The sequence below is a fragment of the Pogona vitticeps genome, chromosome 3, assembly GCF_051106095.1.
Source record: "Pogona vitticeps strain Pit_001003342236 chromosome 3, PviZW2.1, whole genome shotgun sequence".
Classification (NCBI taxonomy): Eukaryota; Metazoa; Chordata; class Lepidosauria; order Squamata; family Agamidae; genus Pogona; species Pogona vitticeps.
Window position 1 is genome coordinate 24739916 of NC_135785.1, and position 24885 is coordinate 24764800.

Consider the following 24885-nt stretch of genomic DNA (forward strand, 5'->3'; position numbering starts at 1 on the left):
CCTGCACCAGGCCTACGATATCAATTATCTCTGGCTAGGGATTATATATTTGCTAAGAGAAACTAAGCAAGTTGTCCCCACCATAGGACTATCATAGTCAGGATTCCAAATCTAGACACTAATTTCCATATTATTAAAACTAATAATAGTGTGCCATCAAGTAAATTCTGACTTAAAGCAACCCTTTTCAGGGTTTTCCAGGTAGTGAGTATTCTGAAGCGGTTTAGCTTTCCCTTCTTCTGGGGGGGGGGGGTCACCTGAGACTGTGCAGATTGCTCACTGATCCACCGGCTTGCTGTTCTGAGATGCAGTTGGAGAGTTTTCCCATCCTCTTGTTCTTGATAGATACCTAACTCACAGAGCTATCCAGCCATTATTATATAAATTAGATGGTGTTATTTACATATTGTGTAAATTAAGCACAGAAACTGTTGCAGTGTTCTACCAATATGATTCAGGTATGGCATCATTTATATAGAAACAACTCTTTGCTATGTAGTAAGAATGAGAGTCACAGCCTTGACTTGAAGGTTTTGAAGAATTTTGAATTTCTAATAATTTCACGCTTTTTGCTACATAGTAGTAGTTCAGAGATCTACAGAGGAGAATAGCTACACGTTCTCTAGAGTCCATCTCTTTCTCATTAATTGGTACTTTCAAGTCTCAATAATTCACTCTGAGACATTTGTAGGAGAAGAAAAATTAATTTTTTTGCACTTACAATTGTTTGAAACTAAAGACTTGTGTATACTGCTTTCTTTACTAAACACACACTAACAATCAACAGAACAGATCAATAGGAACAAACAACTGACACCAACCAGTGAATAAGGGGTATAGAATCCTCGGCAGAGAGGCAGGTCTCTCTCTGAATTTCAAAAGCTGGAAGGACTGGTTTGTTACGACATTATTGCTTCGTAATCAGTGGCCAAATTCCAACTAGTGTTAATGTAAGATTTTTGTAGTTTATAATGGCTAATTGTAGCTAATTTATGAGGTGCCATGGTGCATCACAGTTGTGCAACTGGCAGGTGACCAGGCACTTGATGAAGACATTCCCTCACAGCTCATCAATTAGCTGTAATTATCTATAGTAACTTACACGGATCTTATAGGGAACACCAGTAGGGTTCCGGCTGTTGTTTGAAACCCTTCCGAAGAAATGTATGATTCACAGCAACCATAAGCAAAATAAGCTTGAAGAATAGGCAAATGTTTCTAATAATTCCAAACAGTAGTGAGTCAGAACAGGGACTTCCAGGTTAACGTGGAAAAATATGAAAAAGGCTCCTCCTTTCATTTTTGGCATCTTCTGTGGCTTCACAGTCTGGAGCCTCTGAAATGAGAAAGATTTGGTTTTCCAAGAGAGAGATTAATGAAACTTACAGATCCTGGAAGAGCTAGGTGGGAAGTTTGAACTTTTAAAAGAGCTTGGAAAACTGAAGTGGCTGCTATTTAGCTGCTGAATTATGTGTTTGCTGTTGCTGCTGAGATGATAAGGCTGGTAATGTAATGATAGATTTGAACTTTATAATGCTATTATAATACTATTAGTTCCTACATAGGCCTCTGGATGACTGATATTTCTTCCTCATCAACTGTTGTTCTAATTTTTTTGGAGTAGATGATTGTCTGTTGCCTTGTCCATGGTGGGTTTTGGGGTTTTGTTTTTTGTTTTTCTGGACTAATTTTGAGAATGCTTAATTAGCTCTGGAGACAGAAATCAGAATTGGGAAAACTGAAACAAAAGAATCCAAAAGATTTGGGTATTTATGGGTTCACTGAAATACCGCCCCCAACCAAAGAAAGATCCCCTCTAAAATGAAAGCAAACTGAAGTTTTCCCTCTGCACATCCTGGTAGTGAGTGCTTCATGCCAACATTTCAATTTCAGCTTTGATCAAGAGCCAGCTATAGTATCCTGCTCAGAGACCATTTTATCTAATCCTACATAAAAGCCATTTAGATGTTTGAAGATAATTACTGATAGTTTAATGCCCACTATTAGACAGTAATGCTATTGCCATAGATTGTATGTAAAAATGATTCAATGGGAAAGAGAGCATACTTACATTCTTGAACTGCATTCTGGACTACCTGATGTTTCAGAAGATTTTTCAGAGGCAGACTAATGTAGAGCACATTGTAATTCAGATGTAGCTAAAGCATATGTTATGATTTTACCTCACAGGAAGTTGGCACACCAGTCTAAAGTGGGCAAAAGTAGCCCTGGGCCTCAACCATGGGAAGCCAAATTCAGAAATGTCCCTAAATGATGTTCTCCATAGTGTGCTTTTTAGAAACATATATAGTTATCAGCACTGTGCTGACTATTTTATTTGTAGCAGGGAACAACAACCCATACGGCCCCTAGCAGAGCAGAATATTTAATAAAAAATAATTGCAACTTTCCCACCCTGTTCCTGCTCAGCTGTGTAGGCTGCCCTCCAAAAGGTAGTTCTACAAATACTTCAGAATAAATGATGAGGTTTGACCTTTTGTGGGAGTACAGGAAGAAAAAGGTTAATGGCGGAGGACAATACTAAGGATACAAGTGGTCAGTCAGAGATGGTGACTATCAGTTTCTAGGGTCAAACTACACAATATACTTAAATTTTTAAAAATGCCCTCAAGTGGTAAAAGATATATTTGCCATAACAGAAGCCACTGGCAATGGTGCGGCTAAAAAATATTGTAAATAAATAAATAAAATAAATAAACATTTGAGTTTCCTTACCTATGCATCTTGATAATATTTAGTGCTCTGATTTGCTGTTGGTCATTGGGAGATAAACATGGGCTTAATTTGCAAGTCTGATTGCTGAGGCACATAGTTCTGAAGAAAATCCATTGTCAGAGTGAAAATCATAGCAAACATTAATTCCTTACATTGTTCTGTGTACTAGTTTGATCTTCTGTGATGATATTGATTGTTGATAGCTAGAAAATTTCTAAGTGCCCGATGGTATATAGGTATTTTTGCATGTGTTGGCATGTGTTTGGCAATCTCCCCCTTTCAATCCCAATTGGAGATTGGGCTGGATAAAATGGTTGGAGCCATCCCTACTATTTGGCACAGTGAGGGAGCCATTTCAGCAACAAATTCAGGCTGTTTTCAAAGGGCAATAAATTGCTAGTTAATTTGTTATTGTTGTATGTCTAATACCAGGGACAGGGAGACGTCCTTACTGAACTTTCTCCTTTGGTTGCCAACATAATTTCATACTGTGCAGCTTGATCTTTGGTAAGTAGGGGGATTTTCTGCTCTGCCTAAGGTAGCAAAATGCCTTTGCCCAGGCCTACATTTTGGGGGAGCCCACAGTGAAGTTTGGCTTTGGAACAGAATTAGCATGACTACAGATCTGAGTCTATCTGACAACCTAACGTTCCCTGAATGAGATCATAACTGCCAATAAGTAACTTAGGGATACCAGTTCATTTTGATGCCTTCATAAATTTTTAAGTCTGCTTTCTTCAGCTTTGATGCACTTCATTCTATCCAAATGAGTTACTGGAAGACTAAAATGTAATTACACATATGCAAGTCAAAAACTGGTTCTATCTCATTTATTCAAAAACAATGTTTTAGTATTCTGTTTTACTCCAAACTAATCATGGTGTTTTTCTTCCTTTGTAAAGAAGGGTGCAAATCTATTAAAGCATCCAAATATTCACACACCCAAATGCAGACACACACCCCATTTCTCAGCTGTTTTAATTATAAGTATTTGTATGTGGAAGCGACAGTATATGAATGCTAGCTCTTCCCCTCTCCTCTGGCGGTTCCTAATGTGTATAATGGGGATGGAGTTATAAAACAATACATTGCATTCTGTTATGAATATTTCAAGAATTATTTCTTTATTTTGTGCATAGCTCATAGTACTGACATTTGATTTATAGCTGCACGATGTACCTGGGGTTGCTAAGGTTACCCAATTTCATTCACCCATAGATATTTGAGATCTACATAATCCCATCACATCATCTACCGCATTTCAAAGTGATGTTGATAAATGTTACCTTGCTTAGATGATATTTCCATTTAGATGTGATATATCTCAGGATCCCTGTATTTTAAAATATTGTGCTTGATGAAATTTTATATTATGTGCATACACAGGAAGAAAAGTTAACATTTCCCACCTCTCAAGTTTAAAAATACTTCCCCCCCAAAAAAACACCCCTACAAAGTAAGGAAACATTTGGAATTCTAATCTGTTGAGGTTATCTTCCTTAGTGAATTTAAACTGTTATTTGTCAAATGCAATTGGATTATCGTGATGAGAAAGGACACATGGAATCAAGCTTTTACTAGAAAGCAACACTTTCAGATTTAACTCAATGACTGGCTCCAACACATGGCAAGAATGAGCAACTGCAAGAAATGAATGGATCACATCATTTAGAAAATTCTGATTTCCAGCTGACTCGCAACACAATTTAAAACATAAATATGGCACAGATCACTTTTGCTCCAGGAGCCACCATGCTGGGCATTCAACACAGAGTCGTCGGTACAGATCTGTAATAAAAAACCTACTTGTGTAGTCAAATATACTCTTGCATTTCTGATCACCAAGTATGGATGTGCAAGCTAGACAGTTAAGAAAGCTGGCAGGAAAATCATCAATTTGTTTGAAATATGGTGCTGGAGGAGAACTTTGTGGATATCCTAGACTGCCATAAAGATGAACAAGTGGTCCTAGATCAAATCGAGCCTGAACTGGAGGCATCTGGAGGCAAAGATATTGAAACTGAGGCTGTTCTACTTTGGGCACATCATGAGATGGCAGGATTTTCTGGAAAAGAGGAAGACCAAATATGAGATGGAATTACTCCCTAAAAGAAGCTACAGGCTTGAGTCTACAAAAGCTGACCAGGATACTGAGGACAGGACATTTTGGAAAGCACTCATTCATGGGGTCGCCATGAGTTGGAGGCAGCTTGATGGCATATAACAACAACTTTTGTTAGACAAAGCATTTAGTAAATGGCAATTTAGCATTGGTAATTTGTGACTCTCTGGAAACTGTTGGACTGGAGTTAAAGCCAGCACATGTAACAGTGAGGGACGAGGAGATTTGTAATCCAACCTCGAGAGGCCCACAAGCCCTGGAGAAAATACTGTGTCTTCCATACCACCATGTGGGTGTAAATAGAGAAGTACTGTCTAAGATTTTAAGAAGTGAAAAGCTATAAAAAAGTTTAAACACCCTACTTTGATTTGTATCTGGAAACCAATCAGTAATCAGTGCGAGACGTACAGAACCAAGGATGGTTTCCTGCTGACATATCATTCCTGTTTTGTATCTGGTCTTCAATGTCCTTGATTGTATCTTCAACACCATACTACCTTGTCACACTGAATGTTTGGCGTACATTAGAGTGAAGTGGGCAACTATATCTAAATGACTTGCTTCAGGATATCTAGGAATCTCTTGTTCATGTCCTATGTGCTGTTTCATGAGATTTTGTGTGCGTGTCTGTGAAATGTTCAGTGAGAGCATTTTACAGATTTATGACATCCTCTGAAATAATGTGTTGTCTAGCATGGAAAGAAATGCACATGTTGGAGTTAGTGTTTCATGTATTCTTTATTGTCGGCCATAAAGAGAAATGGCTTACTTCCCTTCCTTTCGTTACATGCTCATGATGGACCTAATCCTGGCCAGTCCTTGCTGTGAATGCAGACTAGCACAATGTCACACACATTGCTAATTTTGTTGGCAACACCCCTCTAAAGATAGCATCCCAAGAGGTTTACAGTCTGTGAAAACACTGACTCATCTATTCCGAGCATACATCTGGGGTTGATAGGCTGTAATGTGTTGTAATTTTATGTGGGTCTTAGGCTGTCCAATGGTACATCCGCAGAAGTGTTGGTTGGATTCACCCATTTTTCCATGGAGAAGAAAGGGCAATGGTAACAAAGATATACAAACATCTTCCTGCTGCTATGGAGCCCCCTAGTGGAGTGCATGCTTTTACTGTATTGGAACAGCAATTTATACAGAATGCAAGTTCTGTACAGTTTATAGAGATAAATATGATGGTGCCTTTTAATGGTATGCAACAGGGATGTATATATTGCCCTTTTACAAAGGAATCTGTGTGGAAAGTGCTGCATGATCTGTTTCCACAAAGCCAAAGCAAATCTATTACTTCACTGGTCAGAGAACTGCATTACTGGGCAAAATAATGATCCTTCCCCAATCTCTGCACGGGTGGAAAGAAGAGGTGAAAGAGTTCGTTTTGTTTTCGGAGTTCTGTGTGTTTTCTCAACCATCCAGGTTGATAGTGAAAAGAAAGAATAAGATCGTACAATTTAAATTTCGAACAAGAATGATCAAACATTCCGAGAAACAATGTTCCTAATCCATCCCAGTATAAACCCGATGTTACATTCTCCTCTTATTCTGTACTAATGACCATTATTTCTGGTCATTAGTATAGAAGTCCTTCTTTCAACTATCCTTTCAATAAAAATGTTTTCCCTCACTCCCCGTTTTCAGAAAGCCAAACTTGGCATGTGTTAGAAATTAGCATACAATGAATTCCTGTAAACACATATACATATAATGAAAGGGAGAGAGAGAGAGAGAGAGAGACAGAGACAGAGACAGAGACAGAGAGAGCAAAACCTCCTCCATATTTTTCCTTATCCAGCTGAGCTTGTTGGTCAATGTTTCCTCATAGGGGAAGTCTGACCTTCCATTTCTATTAAGTTATTTTAAGCCAACAATAAAAATTGCTCATGCAAGGAATTCTACAAACAATTAATTATCCAAACAATTGATTTATGCAGTAATGGTATAACATAATAATAACTACTGAACTGCATTAATTTTATATGTACAACATAAATGTAACTGGGCAGCTGTATTAAAAAGTCATAAACAGTTAACAAATTAACTCAGTCTGTCGGCTCAAGCAAAAGAATACCCACTTTCACACTTTTATGCCAGCCATATTGTAAATGTTGTGAAATGTCTGGAAGGCCATGAAGTTCAGATTATTTCAGAGCCAGGGCAAGCGGAAGAAGCAACTTTCAATTGAGCAACTATGCACTGTCAGCATCCTCCATTTTGGAAAGTCACGGTTGCATCTAGGAAAGAATAGCATTTGTTTATTCATTCAGAATATTTGTATTCTACTCTATATCAAAAGATCTCAGGGCCTCGTACAACAAAAGCAATCTAAAATGATTTTTGAAATCTAAAACACATTTCAATCATATGTAAATGCCTTTGAAAAGGCACATTATATGGTGCTATGCATTCTCAGTTCCATGGTACGAGATGGAATTGTGAACTTTAACACAAAGAATCATTTAGCATTTAAGTATGTCTTTATCTGTTGCAGAGTTTTCAGTTTCTGATAAAATACTTGCTTGGCCACTCAGGATTAATAAAAGAAGGGTATAAAATTGGTTCCTATCAAAATGCCTCTGAAATGCCTTTAGATGCCCTTAAAAGTAACTTATAAAAGTAACTGAAAATATTACATTTAACTAGAAATGTAATTTTGTAATGACCTCTTATATTTGAAGTAGCACTTATTATGGCTAATCCCATGTTACCCAAAAAGTATCTCATTGCCTGTAACTATGTTGCTTGTAACTAGTTCCATTTAAGTGATGGGATTTCCTGTGGACAAAAACTTTACACTGAGCAGTTTCACCTTATTTCAGAATACCGCCAAGGATTCTACATCCACAGAGCATAGAGAGCAATATTTTCATACTGTGACATCCAATGACAATTGCATTTCTATTGTTAAATGAATACCATGATAAGAAAGAAAGAAACAACACAAGAAATGCTATAACTCTCAACAATAGTTTGTCTATCTCCTTGTCTGTTTGTTTATATGCCACCTTTCTCCTAATGGATCCAACACACCTTACAGTGTATTCTCGAAGGCTTTCACAGCCGGGATCTGATGGTTGTTGTGGGTTTTTCGGGTTCTTTGGCCGTGTTCTGATGGTTGTTCTTCCTGACGTTTCGCCAGTCAACGTCAGGAAGAACAACCATCAAAACAGGCCCAAAGAACCCGAAAAACCCACAACAACCATCAGCACCTTACAGTGTTAAAAAAGTTAAAAGCTAAATTATTAATTATTACAATATTTAAAAAGCATTAAACAGATTATTAAAAACTCACAGGTAAGGGCAATATTAAAAATGCAGGAAAAATAACAGAATTAAATAATTACTTTTTAAAAATCCCCTTGGTCAACCAGTCATTGAAAGGCAAGTCTGCCTGAAGAGAAAGGTCTTCATCTGCTGGTTGACTGCATTAGATAATGAAATAGGTAAGCTATCAGTTCCACATAGAAACCTATGAAGCATGGCATTGCAGGACAATGGAATGCATCAGAACATCGTTGGGGAATATTTTCTTGGTGTGTTTTTAGAATGTTTTGAGATTTTGGATTAGAAGCAAACTCTGTTATGGAAAGATACAGAATTATGTTGCCTTTTCAAATAAGGTCATTTCTGAAGCACTTAGGTCATGGTGGTGGGAAACTGGTGAGAGGTACGGAAGAAAAGGTGCTTTAAAACCAGGTAATAAAACTATAAAGTTAATGAGGGAACTATGTTCCAATTTATAGTGTAGCCACTTTATAAAAACCTTCGTAGGAGCAAGGCTTTCAGAGTAATACAGTGCACACTATAAAATGGATGTTTAATGTAGCTGGAGGCCAAGAAAAACATTGTATAATTGCAGTAAGCAGCTCGCTAAGTAAAATGATAGCTTTTAAAGGATGAAATATAGCAAGCATTGCCAGAGTTGTGCCGGCTTCCAACTTTATATTGCTTCAATAACAGTTTCTTCATTTCATTCACAAATGCATCTCTGAGGAGATCTGTAACAAATATATTATCTACCTGGGAAAAAAAAGCTGTTAACTAGACCTGGTGCCATTATTCAGCCTGAATTATTTACCAGGCCATTTTGTCCCTTTCCCCCTTTAACAAAGAAACAATTTGAATTGTGGGGTGGAAAGGAATTTGACATTATCCGGGATGCCATAAAGTTTGAGAAGTGAAGCTTCATCCTAGAACTGTGGGTAGGAATCCCCCATGACCAGCTAACTGAGAGACCACAGTGCCACTGTGGCATCTTTACGTTGCTTAAGCAATGATTCTCATGGGATTAAATGGGTTTACTGAAGATTCCTTTTCCATATAGAAATTACAGGTACAGGACCGTTTTCTCTTTTCCTTACCTCTTGTTCAAGTGTGTCCACTACTGGACAGGGTCCTCTCAGACCTGCAGCTTTGGATTCTCCAGGGCAGAACTGCCTTTGGAAGTGCTCATATAGATTGTCCCAGTTTGCTTTACTGAGTGGACAGCTCAGTGACTTAGGTATCTGACTACTTAGGCAGAGGTTGCATATTCGGTTCCCCACTGTGCCCCCCTGCAAGCAGAGCCAGCCTGTGTGGCCTTGGGCAAGCTGCACAATCCAAGGATAGCCCAAGAAGATGAGAATGGTAAACTATCTCTGATTATTCTCTACCTGGAAAACCCTGGAAGGTGTCACCATAAGTCAGAATTGATTTGACAATATATGATTATTATTATTAGTTGCTTTACTTGCCCTCTATGTTACACCATCCTTTCTCTGTATTATTGCTCTTTAAAAAAAATTACAAGCTTCTTGTTCCTGATAATTACACCTCTCATGAGGGTTTTCTTGTGTTTAGAACCAATAGTTGAATTATAGCTCCTGCATCCCCAAATCACTACCACCACCACCACCATCATGCTAATATGCTGTCAAGTTGATTCCAATGTATGGTGGCCCTTTCCAGAGTTTCCTGGATATAGAGTACTCAGAAGTGCCTTGCTATTTCCCTTTTCTTGGCGTACTTGGGGACTGTTCAGCCTGCCCAAGGCTACAGGTTGGCTTGTCTCCTGGGAGGCATAGTGGAGAATTGAACTCTTGACCTCAACATTCACAGCTAAGGATCCAGCTATTGAATCAGCTTCCACATTCCCTAGCCTTGGAAAATACCACCCTGCCTCTTGGCCCTGCTGGCCCTGTTCTTCCTCTTTGCCTTATCCATTCTGCTTGGACTGCCTTCTCTGAACTGCCAACAGCTTGGCTTCCAGTTCCTGATTATGTCTTCCCCTATTTTTTCTGATAGATGCATTGAGTTGGCTGTCTCACTTTTTCTAAGGGAAGACAGAGCCAGGAAGAACTTCTACTGATCCTTGAGAGAGCCAGTGCTGAGTACATCCAACATGAAACAGCAGTTTTCAAGCATTTCCTCCATGAATAATGTTACAATGTTTGGGACTTTTTCTTAGAGCAAAAAGTAAGGCAAGGAACTTATGATAGAAGGTAAAATTTCTGTTCATGATTTCCACACCATGCAAACCACAACAGCAAAAATTCAGTCATGTGCACATTTATTAAATGAGAAGTACCCTAGCTTTTTTGGTGTCTTGTCACTTTATTTTAATCCAGAAGTAAGCCATTATAGTTCATGCATTTCTTCTTTCAGCTAACCATTTCTGTTTCAGCTAACCACCCTAAATGTACTTTCCCCCAACCTTTTTTTTACTATTTACCACCACCACCCTCTCTCTTTCCTTTCCTCCCATCCACCAGGGATTGAGAAAAGATCTTACATTACATGTGCCTCAGTTTCCCCTTGGGAAATTGGTTCCATTTTTTTCAACAACGCTTGTCTTCATGTGACTGTGCATTCCAGTCTCACAGTGAAACTGTTTCCTAATGTTTACTATAAACCATCTCTTTTCAATTTATTTCTCTCTTTCCCAGCTCTTCAAAGTCTTTGAGGCCAAATTCATCGTTCAATTAATGGCATGTCTAACTGGATTATTGGAATGGCTGTACAGTTTGTCTCTGGAGCCGTGCAGGAAACAGCAAGAGTGGGGACTCTTCCCTCACCCCCCGCTCCAAGAGGAGAAGGATACTGGGATGCTGCTGGCATTGCCAGGCTACTAAAATGGGGTTAGGGCTGGGCTTTATCCAGGGGATATGAAGGCTGCCTTTATCTAGGCAGCCTTCATATCTTGCCTTCCGTGAGCTGCTTGCGCCACCCATCTCCTCTGCGAGTCCATACAGTGGTCCCCAACCTCGGGCCTCCAGATGTTCTTGGACTTCAACTCCCAGAAATCCTGGCCAGCAGAGGTGGTGGTGAAGGCTTCTGGGAGTTGTAGTCCAAGAACATCTGGAGGCCCAAGGTTGGGGACTACTGCATTAGGAGATTAGCTGGTTGCTTGTGGGCTAGGTGTTTGGGGCTCTCTCACTGGATTGGTGTATTGAACAAAAGGTGGCCAGGGAGTTTTGACCTATCCTGTACTGATTTTTCATGGGTTGCATAAGGACAGGTCAGGGGTGGTGTCCTGGTTAAATAGGTCACACTGGCAGGTATTGCAAAGAAGGTTAAGAATTGTGTGCTCCCAGGGGTTAGTGCTACTGTTCCCGACAACTTGGCGCAGTAGATCCTGAAATTCAGGGTCCAAGATGGGGCATGCACATGTGACCCAACCATGGTCACTCCCTCCTTGAGGTTCCAAGGCTTGGGCAGAAAGGCAGCTCTGGAAGGTTTCCCAGTTGTTTGACAGCAGAGATTGGGTTGTCTAAGGACCTCAAGGCTCCAAGGCTTGGGACTCACCCTTTCAGGTCAGGACATGAGGTCAAGTGGGATTCCTGGCTCTTGACTCAGGTTTTTGGAGGAGGTAATTGTTAAACAAATAGAATTGATTTTTCAATAAAGTTGTGGCCATAGTTGAACTCATCATTTGTGTCTTGCCATTTTATTGTGGATTGGGGGAGCTACATTTTTTCAGTACAGTGCTTCATGTGATAGCACCAGTTCATCTGAACCTAGGCAAGGCAAAGTTCTTTCATTAATGTTAATGCATTGCTTACGTATACTAAGCAATGGCCTCATGTAAGTGAGGCCACTGGGGAGCATATCCAATATACCATATTTTTCCTTGTATAAGATGCCCCCGTGTATAAGGCACCCCCCACTTTTCTAATCCAAAATTAAGAAATCTAAGTGGGGCTTAGCAAGTGTAGGGGGGAAGGGATCAAAGCGCTGCAGGATCGCTTTGATCCCTGCTTTCCCCTCCACTTGTTTTTGTTCTCTCCTCAGCTTACTTCCGTGTATAAGATGACCTTCAATTTTTAGTCTAAAGATTTCAGACAAAAGTATGGTCTTATACATGGAAAAATACAGCAATTGATTCTGCCTCTGGAGAGTTCTTGGCTCTACCCCATCAGTCCCAGTGCTCACTACTATCAATGTCTAGAGACTGGGGCTAGTGGAATGATGCGAAATGTGGGGGGCATACCAGACAATAAAAGGAAATATTGCCCTACATCTCAGCTGAATGGGAATGCTTTACAGGACTGGAATAATTTGTGGGAACCAAAGGCTATTGATGGCTTTGCATGAAGATGTCTACATACTGCCTCCAGAAACAAAAGCAGTATGTTTCTTCATTGTAGTTGCTGGGGCATGAACAAGGCGTAGCTATTGCACTCATCTCTTGGGGCTGTATCGTTCCCACAGACATCTGGTTGACCACTGTGTGAAAAAAATGTGGGACTATCTGAGCCTTTGATTTGATTCTGCAAGTTGCTTTTTGTGTCCTTGTATAAAGTTGCTTTATTCTGAGTCAAGGCAGATTATCAGTCCACCTAGTCCAGTACTTTCTGCTCCAACCAATGGCAGCTTCTCAGGACCTCAAGTTGACCCCTTGTCCTTTTAAGCAGCAACCTTTATTTTTTCAAATCAACAATGAGGTAACGAAGATTTTGCTTCAGAATACTGAAATCGCCCCTGTATTACAACAAGCAAGCTCCTTCCTTTCTCTTCCTTACTATGTAATAAATCCTCATGACATAGGTAAAATCATGGTCTACATGCAACATTCACAGCTTGTTAGAGGAGAAAATATCAGATGCTTACTTTGTGATGGTGCCTTTGCTGATTAAACAGGGGTTACCACTGCAGTAGCTGTTGTTATGCTCCATTTTCAGAGATGCAATTCCCAGATGCGTTTATATTTACAACACATTCTCTGGCTGGCTATTCTGCTTTACATTGATATATGTTACAGAGATAGCAGAGCACCTGATTAAATCAACATTTGAATGCATTCAAAATTTGTTATCGTTTCTGCACAGCAAGGAAGTTTGTGTCATGCTACACAAACATCATTTGACTGCTGCTAATTAGAGATCTCTCCCCTCCCCCCAAAGGTTAATTCTGCACATGTCTTATGAAACAGACATGAGTCTGTAATTGTTGATTATTAAAGGCAATTATATATTGATAATTTAGGATTTATTACTAAGAGTATAAAATGATGGCTCTGGATTGGATGGTAGGCGTGCTCTGGGGAATAAGCTGCTGAGCTGTTAGCTTGGGGTAATCTATCAGTAGGAGGAGAAGTGTGTTCTATCAATTAAACGAACAAGCAATTCTACTGATTTGCTGCTGGCAGACTAATAGAGATAATGGGTTTTACTGGACAGCACAGGAACACAACATTTGGGGGTAGACAGCAATATTATTAGATTATTATTTTTTTCAAAAACACTAGTTCATTAAGGCATCGTGACTGCTGTTGAAGGACACCTGGCACCAGTTTGTCTAGATTGGACAGATCTTCAGGACATGGATGGTAGTAGTAGTGGAGACAAGTCTAAGTCTTTTAGTTGAAAGGCGTACATTTAAGGGGGATATGATAGAATTAAGACATCTTCTGTTTAGATTTGTTTGGTTTTTACCAAATAACCTCCTCTCTCCAGCTTGACTGTTTTTATAGCATCAGAACCCAAGGGTGACATCACACCAGTTATAAATACTATTGCCACCTAAGAGACGAAATAACTTTTAGAGAGGGAGCCCTGTTAGTCTGCTTCAGCACCGCAACCACCAGCAACAGCAACAACAATAACAAAAAATGAAGCATTTGTGGCTTTGAAATTAACTAAGCTCTCCCTCACTGCTCGATTTTAATATCTTTCTTGGTATTGAAGACAGAATATTGATGAAAGCTTGTGCATTCTTGTGTGCGTCAGTACACTTTTTTCATGTCTTTGTGGTTGTTTGATAAAGATGGTACCTCCAAAAATGGAGTTTGGAATTTCTGTAGCAAATTTTGTGGACTGCAGTACACTGATTATCTGGAGAAGGGGGTTGTATGAATTTCTCAGAGGAGCCACAATAATATTATTTTCGTTTTAATACTGTTGGGGAAGTAATAAGCATTATTCTGAGCATAAGTGTGTTTCTTCTTTAGTATGTCCACTCTAGGAAGACAAACAACAGCGACAACAGCAGCAACGGCACAGAAGGACATGTGTATCTGGCTCCTGTGACCATCTACAGCTCTCTGAGTTTTGAACCTCTGGAGGCAAAAGTAAATCTGGAATTTTATCCACAACAGTCGAGATCCCAAATATATTTACCTCCAGGCTGAAATATATTTCAGCCTGGAGGCAGGCAGTGCATCATGGCCTCTCCCAATTTGAAGAGACCCTTGTCAAGCAGGCCAAGGCAAAGAGGCAGTTACGAAAGCAGCAAAATCAGGGAGCTGGACAGGGGACAGATTGGATTTATCTTCAGTGTGGAAGAGATTGTCACTCTCGAATTGGCCTTCTCAGCCACATTAGACGCTGTTCCAAGTCCTCGATACAGAGCACGATACCATAGTCTTTCAAGACTGAAGGATGCCATCATTTACCTCAGTACATATTATATCTGTATCTTGTGCTTTGGGGTGAGTTTTAAAGCGTAAACAGATTTGGTAGCCTATCTTAGCTTAAAAGCAAGCCATAAACTAAGGCTGCAACATTGTATCTACTGTTTCCATCTGAATTGATTAATTTATTTAAAATATTTTTACCCCAACTCTCTCTTTAAAAAGACCCAATGAAGCTTATATAATTAAAAACACAATATTAAAAGCTAGATTATTCAAACATTAAAAAAAATTAATAACATTATATTAAAAACATTAGGTAAAAATATTACTACAAGCAGATTTAGAAGCAACAAAATACAAACCATCCCATTTCAAAACCTCTCCTAGACAACAAGTCACTAAGGCCTTATAAAAGTGTAAACAGTCAACACCGTCTTAAAAGAGACATTGTTCAGACTGTACTGCAGGAGTGGCCTATTCAAGCTGCAGTCTTGATCATTCCCACCTCTTCTTGCCTTCTCTGGTGAGAGGAAGAGGAGACAATGGGAAGCTTCTGTTTCTTCATTTAAAGCAACTGCTTTGTTATGTTTAAACACCAAATTGTATTTAGTATAAACTATGGTTTCTGGAAAAAGCCAAGATATTTGATGCTGGCTTATTTCAATAAGCAAGAGCTAAAACGTAACATGTTGTATCTTTGTCAAACTATTTTCCTGGAATCGGGGAGGTGATTACATAACCCCGAGCCTTATCCAATCTTGTTTGTATAATGCTAAAACTATGGTTTAGCGTTACTTCCAGAAGGGTCTTTCTCTGTCTCTCTCACACAGGATACATCCCTCTTGTGAGAGCCTTGTTACACTACACATATACATTATCTAGAAATGACAACGTTCTGCTTCTTCTTACAAGGATATTGATTTTTTTTACTTATTTAAAATGGGTGAGCACTGAGTGGACAGATCTATTGCAACTGCAAATCACAATTAACCAATTAATAAAAAAATAATCATTAGTGATTAAGCAGGTTGCAGCTCTGTTATAAGAGCACATACTTCAGCTCTCTTTCTTTCCTAGAGACAGTCCTTAATTTCTGGTCACTATCCCTGTCAGCCTCACACCTGCCAGCCAAGTCTGAGGAAATCTATCATAGCGTCTGAAGTTACCCCATCTCCTTTGCTCCGCTTTGATAATCGTGGGCATGAATTATCTCATACAAAGTGTGACCCAAAAGACAAATGGAGCCTCACCAGCCATATATGGCTGGCAAGTCTTTATAAATCTTTTTTTGGACTCCAAAACTGCTATGTGCGTGTTGTGTTGTTGTCAGATAGGGCATAGTGCATGGTTAGCTGGATGAATGAAAAGGCAAACAGGATAATGACAAGAGATGCGGTTTTCTTGAGCATTTTGAAAGAAAATAATTGAGCCAGAGTAAGGGATTGGGTTAAGGCAAGAACTAGACAGACTATTCTGCCTATTGCATTTTTTTCAGAACCGACAATGAAATTAAACAGTACTTATTTAGTACACTGGCCTCCAGCAGCAGGATCCTTCTAGTCACATGTAAGAAAGCAAGAGAGAATCTGCAGGTCCATTTGTACTTTCCCAGTTTTCAAAAGCTAGATTTTGAACTACAGTTCCCATAAATCCCCAGCCACCGCTTCTTCTGTTGTTCAGAAAAACATTCCAATGATTTTTTTTAACACTGATCTGTATACAGCAGAAAGACTAGAGGAGTTTTGACAAACAGGATGTTCCTGTTCTACTGGTTCCTATTGCAATCCCCTCCCCATGTCCTTTTTGAGAGGCTCAGAAATATTTTCCCCAAATTATTTTAGTAAGAGAGAATGAATTTGCATGTACGGATGTTAATTCATTCTTTATCACAGAATACTCTGTACATATTAACATCCTGCTAAATGGTTTTGATCCAAATTAGATTCAGCCACAAAAAAATAAAATAAAAAAAATCTAAACTCCATAAAATAAAGAAGGTCTGAGTTGTCACGGTCTGTTGGAAACATGTGTCAAAGTATATGCTTCTTGAGGTAAGAATGTATTATATCTCCACAATTAGTGGTTTCACTATTAAGGAAGAGCACAGAATCTCATAATTAATAACTAGTCATGCCACAAGTGAGTTATGGTGGTTCTGTTTCATACACAGGAATAGATGAATAATCCTACTATAAACCCATTAAAGATGCGCAGGCAGCAAAGTGTATAGGTTAATAAAGTGTTCAATAATAAATAAATTAACTGGCTGGTAATAAATTTCAAGGGTTTGTCATCGCCCTGTCTCTGGACTACAGTGAATGTGTGTGAGAGAAAAAATAATCTCCGGATCAGTAGAGAATTGGTGCTGAAAAAATTGTGCTTAATATAAATAGACTTCAATCCAGACCTCCTTCACACATGCATTCCCACAGCCATGGAGATGGCTTCCCTATGGCCTGATCTCCACAATGATTAGGAAATACTGTATGATGCAAGCAACTGATGCAATACATCCCCCTCATGAAGTGGTTCCCAGCTTTGGATCCCCAGATGTTCTTGGACTAAAACTTCCAGAAGCTTTCACTATTAGCTGTGTTAGCCAGGATTTCTGCGAGTTGTAGTCCAAGAACATCTGGGGACTCAAGGTTGGGAACCACTGCCCTAATCCAAACATGTCCTTTCCTTTCTCATTTTGTTAATGGATGCCCCTTTCACATAGTTCTAGTGCTTAACATGCACAAGTAGCCACCTAAGACCGCATCAGGAGGCTGATGAGCATAAGGGAGACTGGGGAGTCAGCTCTTAATGAGCACTTCCATTTTACAAATCAGATGTCTCCTGTCTCTAGGGAAGAGTTGGAGAACATCAGGCTCTGAGACTGAATTGGGCCCTTAGACATTCTCCAGATGGCCATGCTCTCTTCCCCATGACATCATCATTTGGTGGTTTCTAAGCCCTTGTACGGCTTACAGCCCTTGTAGGGCTAAGTCCTTCTATTCTATAAGACAAGCTTCTCTGGAATCTTGATTACTGAGAAATGATCATATTCTTTAGTTCCTTTGGACTGACTACTGATAGTATCTCCGAAATGCAATTTAATTCATGGGCTGAAAGACTTTCCAGTAGTTCACCTAATTGCAAACACTAGTAATAACATCAGACTAAGGCAGAGGATTAAGTGTCTTGCATTCTTGAAATTCTGAACTGTTTTTTTAAACTATAAAGGTTTAAATTCAATTAAAAAACAGACACACTGGTTTATTAATGACTGTGCTTCTGTATTCATGATTGAAACATCACAAAATGGCCTGATATCACTATGGAATAACATGCCTGTTCTGCCAACAGAAAAAAGGACGTGAAATTTTACATAGCAAGGGGCAGACTGAATGTTGATAACACCAATGTCAGCAGTCAAGATGGTCTACAAGATACTTTCCTGTGCTCACTTCCATTCACAATGTGTCACTAAGCAGGGAAAAATCCCAGAACTTAACTCCTTTTTAAATTAGTTAACCACTTCTAATCCAAACATAAAGCAATTATCAGGGCTGTTTTTCCTGAGACAATTTGTGCTAAAAGCACTTTGAGCTAGGACAAACACAACCACTATGCCCTTCTGTGATATAGGCAGAAATACTTTGAATATGCCTTACAAGATTGTATGCTAGTTCCCTTTTTTGAGTACTGCCAGACCAATACTTTCGTTAAAGTAAGCCTGTTGTTTGACTTTCCTATTTCCTTTCAGTATGGACTGTGATTTTTCTTACCAATATTTTCCTTGCTCCACCTACATCCGCTGTAGCCATTGCCATATGGTTTTTTTCCTGGCAAGCCTGAACCATGAATACCTACTGTTATAAGAAATTGCTGTTTCTCCCATTTACAAGGCCTTGTTTAAGGATCAATATTTCAGTCCCTACAGCACGAATTCTTACCAAAGAAAGAAAAGAAAGATAAGCAACATTAGTATTTTCAATTTATGTGAGCAATTTTAAATCTGGGGTAGTTTGTGGTTGCCTATTTCTGAATTGTGGGGGATCAACAATTTTACTTTTGAAACACCATAGGTTGAACATCCTTTGCCCAAACTTCCCCACGTTTGGCACACAGCAGGAACAGACTGTCTGCTAGACGTGTGCCAAATTTGATGCTGGTCCAAAGCCCAGTTTAAAAGTTATAATTTTTGCTTGGGCTGCCCCCTTTTTTAGAATTGCATAATAGAATGTTGATTTGCTCTGCTGTACAATATTCCATCTCCTCTACATAAAGATGTTATTGGTAACATCAGCTATCACATAGTAATAGGGAAGACTTATCACAGTGATCTCTGTGTGCTGGAGTCCAGGAGCTGGTCCTTTTAAAATTTAAAATTCCTGTTTCAGAAGTGATGGGGTTCTTCAAATAGTTACTGAAGGGAGCATAGCTTAATGGCTGAGAAAATGCTTTACACGCCGAAGGTGCCAGTTGCAAACTTTGGTGTCTCTAGTTCAATGGATTAGGTAATAGGGGAGAGAGCGGCATGAAACTCTGGAAATTTGTTGCCCATCAGAGTAGACTATATGGGGTTTGGTAGACCAATGGTCTGATCTGTTATGAAGCAATTTTCTACTGTTCTTTGTAGGAGTTCCTTGAGAAGATCAATAGCATTAAACTATATTTCTTGATGTACAATTCACCCATAAACTGGGCCATCATTAGCACCTGAAATTGTTCTTCAGTTGCTGAAGTTCCAGTTCCTTCACAAGGCCCATTAACACCTTCCTTGACCCAACCTTTCATTAAATTTCTGCTACTGTTCCTATCAATACTGGACAACTGTGTCTACATACCACTTGAACAAGAGTGGGTACCTTCAAGGCATTTGGGAAATTTGCAGCTAGATCCAGTGCTGTTTCACTGCCTGCTATCAAGAAGGCTCACCAAGGAGCCCATCCATGAAGTTCTGGAGCAACCAGAAGTTGCTTTCCCTGAGGTCCTCTCAAGCCTGGAAGTAATCTTACTGACTGCTACTAATGTTCTCTGCAGGATGCAGAGAAATGTTGGATGCATTGATATACTCTCAATTCACATGAAATGGGGTTAGCAACATGCAGCCCATGAGCTGCATATGGCAGCCATCCTATTTTGTCTGAAGACCTCCCCCCACCCTTTTTTTTTCCACTGAGTGATGGATGGTGGTGATGGAACCAACAGTCCTGACCAGAGTGCTGATTAAAGGGTGCCAAGATATATTGTATGCCCCAGGATCTTCTATAACCAGTGGTGGATCTGTGGAAGAATCACAGAAGTTCCTTGGTAAAGAAGGTAAGTGCTCCCTTATGTAGAAAGATTTAAATAGCAAACCAGCAACTACTATTGGCACAGAACATATATATTTTTTAATTTCACAGTTATTTCCAGGCTCTGTGTCATATGGATTATGGAGGCATTTGGAAAGTGTACTTCTTTGGTCTTGTAATATTCATTGTGAAAACTCAATGGAACTGTTTCTGTTCACTTTCAGCTAATTTTGAGTGTAAGTCAAAATGCTGTAAAAGTTAAGGACACTGCAATGTGTCACAAGTGAAATCCATATAGTGAAATGTACATTCACAATCTTACTTAACCTCTAAACTGGGAAGTTTTGTAGATTTGATTTTCCTTTTTTATGGGCCATTCCATTTGACAAGTTATAGCTATAAACTGGGTACCGCACACCATGTCCCAAAGGGGCTGACATTTTTCTCATCAAGGAACATTAACTAAACAACTTTTGAACTTGAACAGGCGAGAGAATAGTAGAAGTTAATCCATAGGAGTATGACAAATAATTGATGCAATAGGCCATTATGATTTTAAATGCACATCTGTTTTATCACTTGCTCTTTGGTATGTTCCATCTTAACCATAATTACATTCTTAGTAAATGGCTCTCTGGTAAATCTTTTGGCCCAATTATTGCTTGTTGACAAGGGTATATATGTGTTGTAGTGTTTTATGCAGTGCAAGAGTTCCTCCAAATACCTCCCATACAAACTTGATAAGCTTTCTTAGAAGTGTTCTAATACACTTTTTCTTACAGTAGTTTTTTCGAGTTCTGACAACTTACACATTTGTGTGAAGAATCACCTGTATGTGAAATGTGGGTTTGCCTGGAAGAAATTCTTGCCATGATGATTTTATTCATAAATACCAAGGATTAAAAAAAATTAACTGACTCCCCCCCCTTAAAATAAATACTGTTTTCATAATTTAACCTTGAATACATATATGAGTTGGTTTTTAGATTATCTATATGTGTCTGTTCACTGTTCCTGCGGTCCAAGAGATCTGAAGTGGTACTCCTAGGAAAAAAAATTAAGAACTCAATAGTCTAAAAAAGACCTAAACTCCAAATATATTGATTTTTCAGTCTTATTATTTTGACTGGAAGTGGGTGGTATCGGTGTGTAATATTGCTGCATTCTTTGTGGTTAATGGAACAAGTGTACATTTTGGCCTCAACTCTGAAACATTTGTTACACAATTTGTTGGAAATGATCAAAGTACTGTACACCTTTACCTATGTGGAAGAGTAGTGAAAAATTCCTCCAGGAAATTTAGAAAGATTTACTGAGCTCACAAGCTTGAGTGCAAACATACTTGTGAAGCAAAATATTTTAGTTATCCAAAATATGATTAGCAAGTGCTTTCAACTCAACTCTGTATTTCAGAGAGCCATAGAAAAGTGAAGTTGGGGCCTACAAGGCCATCAAGTCCAACCCCCTGCTCAATGCAGGAATACAAGCAAAGCATATCTGCCAGGTGAGTATCTAAGTTTTTCTTGAATGCCTCCAGTGTTGGAGCACTCACCAACCCCCGAGGTAACTGGTTCCACTGTCGTATAATTCCTGTCATTCCACTGTCGTTCCTATTGGCATATCCAAAAGAGATCATACAACAGCTAGTGAAACATGGAAAACAAGGTACATTTAAGAACCTCTGCCATCAGATTTTGTATCTCACAGTAGGCTTTCAATGAATGTTTGGCAGGGCTCTCCTACAGAATGCCAATCTCTGTCCTTCCCTCATCCTCAGCCAAAGAAATTCCAACTGGGAATTCCTAAAACTCTCAAGTGTGGAACATGCAACATGTCTCCCTCCCTCTCTCTCTCTCTAAGTGGATAATGCAGCAGAAGTTCTTTAAAAAGGGGTTGGGGAGAGGTTTGCAGCTGGTTAGCTTAATGGCTGTTCCTTATAAACTGGTAGAAAGTGTCAAAAGTGTCAATTAAAAATAAAGCTCAACAGCCCACACACTACACCAGAACACAGACAGAGTTGTAGCTCTAGTCCTCTGAAGATGCTGGCCACAGAGGCTCGTGAAACATTAGGAAGGAAAACCTCCAGAACATGGCTAAACAGCCCCAAACCTCCACAACAACCATCGGATCCTGGCAGTGAAAGCCTTCAAGAACACATTAAAAATAAAGTATTCAAGCATACAAACATAAAGTTAGGCATACCTTGTTGAAAAATAATATGACTTCTGAAAAAGTGTGTCCCACCTTAGTAACCTTTTCAAGTTCTTTGAGCACATCCGCAAAGAGTGTGGATGGGGATGATACTATTTATGAAGTCTTTTGAAAGGCTTTTGCAAAATCCCTCACTAAAGACCCCTAAGCAAACTTGGCAGCCATGAAGTAGGAAGAGACATCCTCTTATGGACTGATAGCTATTGAGAACAGAAGAGAGAGAGTAGGACTGTATGGTTAGATCTTGCTTGGAGGACCATGAGCAGTGAGATCCCCTAAGAATCTGTATTGAGACCACTGGTTCCAAGTTATTCACAAAAGATCTGAGTTTAGAGTTGAGTATTGAGTTTGTTGATAATACCAGATTGTTTAGGGTGTGAAAATACTGTATATATGTATTATGAAGGGTTCTGAAGGGATCTCTCCAAACTCAAGAGAGTGGTGCATTGGAAGAGCAGTGGTAGATCAGACTAAAAGCCAAGTGGCCCACAAATACAGTCCCATGGTAATCCTCAAACAGGAGAGCTACTCAGTAGCATCTTACTGGCCATTTCCTCACACCCCTGCTCAGCACCCTCCTTGCTGCTTATGTTGTTCAGCAACTGGTAAGGATGTAGCAACTGCAAATGTTCTTGTCCTCAATGAAAGGTCATTGTGAAACATCAAGGCACCCTATTGAGAAATCGTTTTCTTTTTCCTTTTGCTCCTGCAGAAGAGGGAAAAGGTCATATTTTTTCAGCAGCAGCATTAGCAAACATCAAAACCAAACAAACAACCCGCCCCCACGTTTATTGGCACAAAACTTTGTATTTTGTATATTAAAAAATTGTATTTTGCAGAAAAACCTCATATTTTGTCAAAACACTGAGGTTTTGCGCACAAAATCTGAGTTTTCCCTGCCAAGACACATTTGTATTTTTTTTATTTTGCAAAAAACAAAGTATTGAAGTGCAAAAAATATACAAAACTTTTAAAATCTTGCCCAGTGGGTAGAAAGCTTTTGAAATGTTCTCTTCAGCAAGAACAAAGCCAAGCAAGATTAGCATCCCAAATGAGAGGGTTACTGATATGTGAGATAATAGATAGATAATTGTGAAAGTTGATAGGCTTATATTCCATGAATGTGACCAATCCCCTTTTAAAGATATCCAAGGTGGTAGCTGTCACAATATTCTCTGGTAGTGGACTCCACATTTTGACTTCCTCTTATTATATCTGAATGCCCTGGCTGATATTTAACACTGAAACAAAGCATTTCCAAAGTGGATATGTATGTGTATATATTACAGCAAGCATTTGTATAAATCTCTGTTGGTCTTTCCCCCCCCCCCTTTTTTTGGTTGATTCTGCTGTGACAACACTGTAGAAAGACTGACCAAAAAAAAGAGAGAATAAAGATAACAGCACACATTTAAACATGGAAACAGGAAGGCTATTGCCCAAAGCAACATTTCTATGTCTTTTTAAAAAAAGTTTTACCATCACTTCCAAGCATTCTTCTCCTGAATTATAACCATCACCTGAAAAGAAGATTTGTTGCCACAGGTGCTAGGCTAGATAGCACATTACAAGCATTATTGACTTTCCTGATGGAAGGCCATGAAGAAGAAGAAAGTCTCCTTTTACAAATGCCTGTATCTCCGTTTATGCTTGCACGGTTTGTTGCCATGGTGCTGGAGTTGGCATTATAGCCATGTGATAATGTACCAGACTTTGCAGCAGCCTATATGAGGAAATCAAAACTGATGGTTTTCAGCCAAGCTGTAACCCAGGACTGATATGCTTCCAGTTAGTCATGCACACTTTTTGCAGACCTGATCCCCATTGAGGTCAATGGATTGTGAGGAATAGAATTGAAGGCTTCCAAGGAGACATGGCACTGATTCTTGAGAATCCAACTAGTCAATCAATGTGAGAAGCTATTAGAGCTAGAAGTAGCTGCCTGCCCTTAGTGATGGTCCACCCAGATTGGTATTGGACCATTTCCTTAGGCTATAAAGTTGTTTCCAGTCAAAATATTCTTCCTGTTTAGCCTGAAGGACTTATCATCCAAGAATAGTCTTCCTGGCTCTGTTGTCCTTGTCAGTCCTCCTCAGCCTGTCTTACAGCATGCTTTTGCTCTAACCTCTGGTTTTCTTTCTTAGCTTCATCTCCTCTTCCAGGCTGTGCTCCCAACAGCTGCATGTAGTGTGGCTTTGACCCCACAGTGTGGCCCACTGACCAGTATTGCTGCCAGCCATGTATATAGATTATACAGAATGATCTTCTTTAGGCTTCATCATCCACTGGAATACAAAGGCAAGGCCAATGTAGCTCAGTGCCAGGAATTCGTTTTTCAAGATAATTATAGAAAGGTCTTCTCGAATCTGATACTTCATGAATCTGGTGCTGAGGGAAGGGTGTTTCATGGAGGACGCTGTACTTCTTACTCCTTTCTGCTTTCTTATGATATGCATTTGAATTGTTCAAATTTGCTTATTGTTTTAATATGATAGCACTTAGGGCTGTGCATGTATTGCTCGTTCTGATCTGGAGGCCAGTTCAAAGTTTTGAAATCTATCTGGATTCAGCCCTGAGTGATTTGTGCTCCATTTGATTTGATTTGTGCCCCAGATCCAAGTGATTTGCAATGGATATCAATTTTCTGTTTTTTCACAGAGGAACAGGAAATTTTGATCCTAAAGAGA